Source organism: Coturnix japonica, chromosome 1 (genome assembly GCF_001577835.2).
Source record: "Coturnix japonica isolate 7356 chromosome 1, Coturnix japonica 2.1, whole genome shotgun sequence".
In the NCBI taxonomy this organism is placed as follows: Eukaryota; Metazoa; Chordata; class Aves; order Galliformes; family Phasianidae; genus Coturnix; species Coturnix japonica.
The window spans coordinates 94,987,583-94,996,050 of NC_029516.1; the positions used below are offsets into that span (position 1 = coordinate 94,987,583).

The window sequence follows — 8,468 nt, forward strand, 5'->3', positions numbered from 1 at the left end:
TGCGTAAACATCCCAGGCTTGCCTACCAAAATATGCACAAAGGCTTTATTTGCAAAGTTTTATTTTAAATGTTGCTGAAGAAGTTTCACCTCACATTTATGCTTATTTTTGTTTATATCTACTTCTGTTCATATGTATTTGATGTTTTATTTAAATATTTTATGTTTATATATCAAATTGCAGTGAAGTGAAAAAACTTCCCTTCCCTTCCCTTCCCTTCCCTTCCCTTCCCTTCCCTTCCCTTCCCTTCCCTTCCCTTCTCCTTCCTCTTCCTTCCCTTGCCCTTCCCCTTTCGCCATTCCTTCCCTTCCCTTTCGCCATTCCTTCCCTTCCCTTCTCTTCCCTTCCTTTCCCTTCCCTTTCTTTATAAGAAATAACCCTCCCAAGCAGAGAAGAAAAAAGGCACTCAGGATTTTTGTGGACGTAGACAAGAGGTTTTTCCTTTTTTAGGTGAAGGGAAAATTAAAATAAAAATAGTATGACTCCTTCCCTTATTCAATCATTTTTAATACCAGAGTCTTAAAATCTGGTTTGGAAGAGTGAACATTCACTGCAGAAATATCTAAGCATGAATTTTTTTTGCACTTGTCCTGGATAAGTGACACTAACACCCTCCTGAATACTTTTCCGATACATGGAAGGCTGTTGATTGCCAGTTCATAGATGCTGGGGCCATTTTGTTTGTTTCTTTAGATGGTGTTAATGTTGCTGCCATCTCACAGTAAAACACCATGCTGTTGCTAACTAAGAATTCACTGGAACACTCAATTACTGAAAAACAGTTTCAGAAATCCTTCTGATTCATGAATGTAGCTGTGCTGATTAGGGGTGGTAACAACACAACCATAGCCAGCTTCCTCTCTGTCAATAAATCTGTAGTTTCAGTCTGGATGAGTAACACTATCTAGCTTCTGATATTGTTCCATTGTTTGGCACTCAGGTGTAATGTGAACCCGGCTGCTGATGGTCAGTGAAAGCGATGCCAACCTATGTTTTGGTCAGCTTATTGTTGTGCATCGTACTCCAGCAAACTGTTTACCTTTGTAATGTAAGGTATGTCGTGTAGTCAATGCTTTTGGGGGTTTGGGTTTTTATTTTTTATATTGGAAGAAATAGATTCTGATCTCAACCGTGTGAAAGTTGCCTGTAATTTAGTTAGAGCCATCGGAGCTACACTGCTGTGAAGGATTAACCTGTGGTTTAATTTACATAGCAGTAATGATCGTGCAATTCCATTCACTTTTTCAGTGTTAGGAAGACAGGAGGAGGACAAAAGTTTCCAGCTCCTTGCTCAGGCTTCCTGTTGCATAGACGGCCTAGGATTTGTAGCTGACTCTTGTCTCATTGGCTCCTTGTCTCTCTAAATCTGCCATGATGACCTTTGGGGTCCTCTTGACAGCCCATTAAAATGTATGCTGCATCTTGCATCCAGATTGGAGGGAATGTTTTTGTCTTCAAATTTTAAGAGCTGTTCATTGCATGTGACTGTTGCATGGTTGTTCATTCCTTCCTCTTAGGTGTCCTCACCTTCTCCTGTGGCTTCAGCTTGCGTTTGATGAACTATTACGTCTTCCAGGGATTTCCAATTTGTTTGTTTTGAAAGTGTATTTCATATGTGTGATAAACAAGCAACAGATTAAAAAGAAAATCCAACATTTATGAGTTGCATATTGTGATCCACCAAACAGCTCTGAACTGCAAGTCACAGGAAGCAGGGTTGGGAAAATCTGTTTGCTCTTCAGCCCCTGTCAGTGTTCAGATACTTCTCTACAGGATACTGTCAAGTGCTTTTTCCAGCCCACGGTTAACTAGCATGTTCCGACCAGCCAGATTAAACATTCCCATGTGGGTTGAGCGGGGTGTCTATTGCAATAAAGGCTGTGAATACCCTTGAGCTCAGCTAGCTTTCTCTGGGCTTTGCTGCCTTGTTGGCTGGTGCCAGCAAAGGAAAATCAATACAGAACACGTAAATTTGCTGGCCAGAGGTCTGGAATAACTCCTGATGCAAAGAAGGAAGATAGAGACCCCATTTCTGTAAGAATTTTTTCCAGTATTTAAATTTAAATGGGGTTAATTTGGGAACAGAAAGTTCTAGAATGGGCATATCTGTTTCCAGGAAAGAAAGAAAAAAGCATGTATTTCTCAATCAGCTAAAATGTCCCTGGCCATATGTATTGGCATTCTGACACCTCTTTCCACACAAAACTAGCCCTGGATGTAAGAATGCAAGTATTTTTTCCTTTTTTTTTTTTTTCTGCTTAAAGTTAAGTCTAGAAATAAATCTTTTTGGGATCCAAATCCTGTTAAATAGTTTGTGGTGCTGGGGTTTGATGGACTGCACAGAAGAAATCTTGACAGTTTCAGATTTGACGTAATTAACTGTTAGGTGGGAGAAAATACTCTGTGACTTTGCTCCTCTTAGACTTTGTATGGGCAAACCCTAAAATGGAATGGCTCGTGTGCTTGATATAAAGTAGAAGGGTAAGTAATGGCTGTTAACATGGTCAGATTAAGGAAATATAGGTCAGACCTATAGAGATTTTAAAGAGAATCTGTTCGTTTTCATCAGAAACATAACAGTTAAGAACTGCCGTCGCTTCTGTGTGTACAACATCCCATTCAAAAGCAGGATAATCACACGTCTGGACACACCTTTTTCCACCTAGCAATGTTCTACTGTCAGAAAAGGAAGAAGGTAAGTGTTCATCCTGCACTCCCAGCTGTTAGACAGATGTCCCAAGTCCCATAAACAAAGCCATGGTGGCTGCGGAGAATAACAGTGCAAAGGGTGTGCAACGAGTCCAATGTGTCTGGGATGTGCTAAGCATCCCTCTCTTCAGCTGCTGGATTGATCTGCATGCCCACACCAAGCACCAAGCTGTTCCAGCACTGCGTGAGCTCATTGTGTTGAGATTTCCCAGATGGAAGAATGGGAGCATGAGGTGGATGGGCATGCAGAAAAAAAGCCTGCGTGACTCTTCTCACAAGCCTGAGCAAGGAATGGGGGGAAAAAATCACCGCTGTCTCTGTCTTTTGCATGCAGCAGCTGTGAACCTAAAGATTGTGAGCTTCTTGATGGTCTGTGACTGTTCCTATGTGGTTGTTGAAAGATGTTCACTGGCATAGGGTTCAAGTCACTACAGAGCGATCTGCAGCTCCACTGGAAATTTTCTATGGGATGAAAACTGTAAAACCCTGAAAATAAGAGTTAGGTTAACGTGGAAAATGCTGGAGTGATCTGGTGTCACACACTTTACTGTGCCTGATTGTAGAATTTGGGTTTTGGCACAACTTGATGTTGTTTTATGTGGTGTTCTACTTACTTGAAAGATGGTTACATACATACATGTATCTTTATGTCTGCGACTTATACTGTAAAAATCTCCATAACAAATATTTTGAGGTATGTATGCATGCACAAATATATACATGCACACACACACCTCAGACTTCACTTCTATTACTTTCCTGCCCACATACTCTTTCTATGAAGCATGGAGAGAACAGTGAGAAATGGTTCAAGGGACTCAAATGGTTGCAGGGCTTTGCTTGTCAAGATATGGTTCAGTAAACACTGTCTGAAGTGGCATCACCTTGAGAAGAATAAAACAAACACCTCTCCTTTTCTCCTCACTTTCAGACTACAAAAATACAGCAATAGCAGCCTACACTCAAGGAATTTTGAATAATGGCTAGGGTTAGTAGACTTCTGCTGTTTCTCAGTTCATCAGCTCCTCCCAGATGGTTCCTAATCCCAGCAAATGCCTTGCACCTCCACTGTTCATTTTTCTCCTGGAAGAAGATGCAACAGAAAAGTAGTGTTGCAAAATGGGTGAGCCATTTTGAATCATACTGAAATCAGCTATCCAATTTTAGCCTAGTCAACCTTTAATCACAACACACTGTGCTTTCTTTCGCTCCCTCCCCCTGTTATATACTGTATCTTGTCTTTCATAAATGCCAAGAGAAACAGGGTAATCACTTTTAGTTCCTCCTCCAGGGTCAGCAAATCACAGCTGACTCAAGTGTATCTGGTTCTTGTCCTCCCTGACTGTGCAGCTATGACTGTGTGAGAATGTTGTCGTCTAAATTATTCAGATTACTGCTTGCCTGAGACTCTTCTTATATCATGGCTTGCTTTTGGAGCTATCAAAGCATTTGTCTGGGGTTGTCTTACAGATGACAAGAAATAAGGCAAAGGTCTTGCCCCACATCCAGATCCCAGGAATGGACTGTGATGTTCCAGCCATTGCCTTGCACGAAGTGGGATAGCAGTGAAGCAAGACGGTGTTTCGCAGGAGTTGTGATTAGCTTTTACTATTGAGTGAGTCCCAGTATCCTAGCAGGTAGAGATTTACTGCTCTCTGACATTTCTGTCAGTGTAAATATAGTGTAATTTAACTGCAAACACCATCAAATTGATGAGAAGCAGCACAGTTCAGCCCACACTGCTCTTCACATGAAAGCGAGGGAATGCTTTACTGAGAAGCATCAAAGATAAAAGTGGCCATTCGTATCATCAAACTACAAAAACGAAAGAGGAAACAAGCGGTTAGTTTAATTAGCACTCATATTCCTATTATTCATGCTGACCGTTACGAGCAAATGGCAGGTCTTTACTCTGCCTTCACTGGAAGCAGGAAAGGTGCCAGTTTCAGTCTCAGCTTCTTTTGTTAGTTTTACTATCTTAATAGTACATTGATCAGAGTTTGTTGCCAAGCATGTTGTGCAGATCACAGGCATTCCTAGCGCCGTTTTACTGAAATGAGTAAAATGACATCAGAAGGAAAGTTGACCCAACGTGTATTTCATTGTTTGCTCGTTAATTTTTTGCCAAATCAGAAAATCTTGCTGGGCACCGATCAATTCTTTTTTAAGCAAGATTGCTCCAGATTAAACAGGAATAATACAAACATAACCATGCAGGTTTTGCTTGTTTTGGAAGCTCTGTTGTTGAAGAGGTGTAGCTTACAAGCATCCTGCCAATTTGTCCAGCATACCAGTGCATTGCAGAAAGCATGGTTAACTATTTATTGTGCAATTATTTGAAGCTCTGTAGTTTATCTAAACTTTAAAAGTTGCTTTAAAGTACTTTTGATCAAGGGGAGGATTAAGATCAGTTCTTACTTTCAGAGCAAAATAAAGCCAGCCGCTGCTGTGCAGGTAAAACTAGGCCTTTTAAAGTATACCTTTGCTTTACCGTAACGCAAGAGAAGATCACTTTAAAATGTTACAGACTAAATGTAATGTGAATTTGAACTGTGTTTTAGAGCCAAACAACTGGTGCAAAAATAGGTCAACATATTAAATGCTGTCATTTGGCCAGATCGTTATTTGCCTCTTAAACTTGGCCCTCGTTATTTTGGGGTGCTCCTGAGTAAAGTTAAACACTTGTGAAGACATATGCAGAATTTGGCAGACTTTTGTGTTCATGGAAACAGACTGCCATTAAGAAGAGCCTTATGGACCACCTGTAGTGATTTTCAGCCATATCATAAGGCTGAAATAAGATCTAAATGGCCAAGGGATAAATGTTTCTCTTATTCCACTCCTCATTTCCCCTTTCAGATTAAACTCCCTCTGACTTCATTGACAGTTTGTCTTAATGGAGTAATAATTGAATACATCTCAAGGTATGACTCACACAGTAGCTGTGTGATCCACCCAGATACAATAGTTCGTTAGAAAAAAAAAAGCAAAAAAAAAGCGGGGCTGTTTTGGGTGATGTTATCTTTAAGGAGGAAGACTTTGCCCTTTGGCTGCTGTTGCTGGGAGAACGTTCACCTCCTGTCAATAATGTGGTATCAGACTGGGGCCTCGTGATGCTCTTCTTATAAAGATGTGGAAGCTCAAAGTTTAGTGAAGAGGCATAGCATATACCTTTGTCAAGACTTCCAGTCATCTGATGACAGTGATAGGTTTTGGCCTCACTGGCTTTGACCAGAGAAGAATCCTACAATTTGAACTGTGTTTCCTGCTAGGAACTTGGTGGACTTCAAAGGCAAGAGCAATTTTAAATCTTCCTTACTTAATCAACTGAGTTAAGTACAAATTGTCAAGGGAGTGAAATACTTTTCACTTGTTTCCACTTAATGTCCCATGGTACCATTAACACCTCAAGTCCTTACATCCCTTTCTAGTGCAGAGGCTCCCTCTTTTTTCTCCTTCTATAGTAAGAGTTAGATTTAATGCCTCCACACCTTGCACTACATGCACATGTTCCTCAAGAACAGCAGTAGGTCTGTGTCCTGGTCACAGTGTGGTTTATGGAGCTGTGTGTTAGGTGCAGCACATATTAGAGGTACTAGACTTTAGTCAGGCTCTAAAGGTAAGCAGTGATAGTACAAAAGAATGGCCAGGGGAGGTTCAGGGTGGGTTGTAGAAACAATTTCTTCTCAGCAAGAGTGGTGATGCAGTGGCACAGGCTGCCCAGGGAGGTGGTGCAGTCACTGTCCCTGGAGGTGTTCAAGAGCCGTGTGGATGTGGCACTGAGGGACGTGGGCAGTGGGCATGGTGGGGGTGGGATGGTGGTTGGACTGGGTGATCTTAGTGATCTTCTCCAAACTTAATGATTCTATGATTCTAAAAGGGCCTAATTTTTACCTTGATAATACAGCAACCATTCTGACCTGTTAAAAATAAACAACACACAAAACAAAGCATAAATTGCTTAATATTTTCCTGCCTCTCTAATCTGAAGGAGCCAGCTTTCTCCAACTTCAGATGGAACCACACCCAGCCCTGTGAGCATGGACTTCTTTTTCTCTTCTTCCCAGAAGATCTGGGATTCTCCCCACCTACCTTCCCACAGAACTCTGTGAACTAGTGTCAGCATCTTGCTTTCTTTGACATGTCTCAGGTCATTTGCCAATCCAGAACAGGAGAAAACTTGCTTCACCTCGCCCTTGTCTGCGCTGAAAACCGTTAGAATTGACTTACCAGCCTTGCTGCTGTGTCTTGCAGTAAGCGATGCAGTCTTTGTTAGCAAATGGTGAGCTCCTCAGCTACACATTATCTCACAACTTGTTATTTTGCAGGTTGTATACACATAGATGCTACAAGTTATCTCATGTATAAATAGTAATGTGTGCAGTGGGAGATGAGTGTAGATACTGTGAAACACTGTTCTTGAGTGATTTCCTATGACATAATGCATGAGGAGGGGTTATTCACTTCATGAACTAATCTGTAATGAGTCATATGTTAAATTTAAGTAATTGCTTTCTGTTTTGTGTAATAAAAGTGGGAACCAAAGATTTATAGATAACTGTAGATCAACTGCTCGATATGAGTTGCAATCTAATGACATCGCACAACGTGCTCAGTATATGCAGTGGAAGATAAGCTCTTATCTAACTAGGCAGCCAGTATAGGTACATGCAGTGTCACTTGGCAAAGGAGTCACAGGGCTGTGCTCACAATAGAAAAGTAAGGACAAAGACCCCTTGCTGCACCCTGCTGCAGCTGGCATCAGCTACCCCTTGGCTTCCTAAGGAGCTGGTGTTTGTGTAACTACTGTCCATCTCCTTGTCCACACCTTTTGGCTGATTACAGCTAGGTGGGATGGGGGGCTGGATTTTCAGAGGGGTTCAATTTCTGCCAGGTTCCTGAAAATTGGAATCTGCAGAGCTAGAAGTACAAATTAACACACCACCACCAATGGAAAGGCAGGCACAATTCAGGCATTAGCTCCTCTGTAGGGTAATGAGCATCTTGCTGGCTGATGAGCCCATGTGTAGCCCTGCTTCTTATTTGATAGAAAGCTCACAGGGAAAGGAGCAGTGGTTTAGACAGGGCAAAAGGACAGCAAATGGTGGAGAAGCTGACTTTACTCATCCTGCTGGTTATACAATAAACTGTGGAGTTTTCCCATGTGATATTTTCATTTTCTGTGTTTAATTTTTCTAATCCAGTGGTTTAATTAAGGGCTTCAAGAAGCTGAACTTAAAAGTGGTTTTCTGAATCTGTAGTCAATCTTTCCTGAGATTTAAAGGGAGTACAGTAGAGAGAACAGGAATTTGTGGCATTTAGAGAAGGTTCCCACCTGTGCGCTTTGGAGATTGATCTTAATTTTCCCAAAATCAGTGTGTTTTTGCATCCAGAATTCTGCTTATAGTCTCTCTTGGACTGGACTGCCATTATTTCCTACTGCACCGGCAAAGAATGTTTTCCTTACAGGCTGTGTGCTGGGGCTTGATGGACAAGGTGCCTCATCAGTTATGGCAGAGCCTATGTTTCGGCTAGCATCTTCTCACATAAATATTCCATGCATCAAAAATGTATGACACGCACCATAACTACGTAAAAAGAATGACGTATGAAGACAAACACACAGAGCCCGTGGCAAAGAATGTCTTAATCGGATGTTCAAAAAGCACATCTACGCACCAAGGAAATATTTTGAGGTATGTTATTTAAGCTCGCTGTGAATAAAGATTTTGTTAATGTTAAACGTAATAGCTACCACT

At 41.4% G+C, this 8,468-nt stretch overlaps 1 long non-coding RNA gene across 1 annotated transcript; it reads left to right on the forward strand.

Annotated features, from left to right (window-relative positions):
* Positions 1 to 328: 328 nt before the first annotated feature.
* On the forward strand, positions 329 to 3,442 carry LOC116654323. The gene is made up of 2 exons (XR_004309478.1): positions 329 to 1,053; positions 1,518 to 3,442. It is a non-coding gene; the product is annotated as an uncharacterized LOC116654323 (long non-coding RNA).
* Positions 3,443 to 8,468: the final 5,026 nt, after the last annotated feature.